The sequence below is a fragment of the Myotis davidii genome, unplaced genomic scaffold (genome assembly GCF_000327345.1).
Source record: "Myotis davidii unplaced genomic scaffold, ASM32734v1 scaffold811, whole genome shotgun sequence".
In the NCBI taxonomy this organism is placed as follows: Eukaryota; Metazoa; Chordata; class Mammalia; order Chiroptera; family Vespertilionidae; genus Myotis; species Myotis davidii.
In genome coordinates, this window is record NW_006283149.1 from 564286 (window position 1) to 565385 (window position 1100).

Sequence of the window (1100 nt, forward strand, 5' to 3'; positions counted from 1 at the left end):
GCTGTGCCCACAGGGTTCTGTTCCGGGCTCCAGTGTTTGGTAAGAATCCTGCAGGTCGTCGGGGCGCTCGCTGGTGGCCCAGGGCGTCTTCCTTCGAGGCGGGGTCCTGGGGGGCTGGTCCACTGGCCGGGTGACCGCAGGCCCAGCTTCCCCCTGACACGTGTCCCTCCAGCCCCACCTCCCGGAGGCCTAAGTCCAGAGCAGGCCCAGCCCCTCGGGGAAGGGCTGACCGGGCACAGAGAGCGCCTGCCGACACCGAGAAAGCCGGCTGTGTTGTGTGTGTTTGTTTTTTAATAAAAATATGTTTTTATTGATGTGTTTTTATTGATGTCAGAGAGGAAGGGAGAGGGAGAGAGAAACATCCATGATGAGAGAGAACCATGGATCGGCTGCCTCCTGCGCACCCCACGCTGGGATCCAACATGCAGCTCGGCCACGTGCCTCCACCAGCAACTGAACAGTCACCTCCTGGTTCATAGGCTGATGCTCAACCACTGAGCCACACCAGCCGGGCTCCCTTCCCAATTATTTAAAAAAACCACACACCCCAAAACAATAATTCACACACACACACACACACTGCACCGCTATGTTCACTGCAGCATGATTTACAGTAAACGAAGTGTCCATCAAAGACAAGAAGAGAAAGAAGACCTGGTACGTGTCTATGCCGGAGCAGGACTCAGCCACACAAACAATGAAATCTTGCCATTTTTGGCAGCATGGATGGACCTGGAGCAGCGGTTCTCAACCTTCCGGCCCTTTAATACAGCTCTTCATGTTGTGACCCAACCATAACATTATTTTCGTGGCTACTTCATCACTGTCATGTTGCTACCGTGATGAGTCGTCATGTAAATATCTGATATGCAGGGTGGTCTTAGGCGACCCCTGTGAAAGGGGTGTTCGACCGCCAAAGGGGTCATGACCCACAGGTTGAGAACCGCTGACCTAGAGGGTCATATGCTCAGTGAAGTCAGTCGACAGATACAAAAACCGTGTGATTTCACTTAGATGTGGAATCTAAAAACAAACGAACAACATAAATGGAAAAAAAACAAAAAACAAACATCTTGCAGATGCAGAGAACAAACTGATGA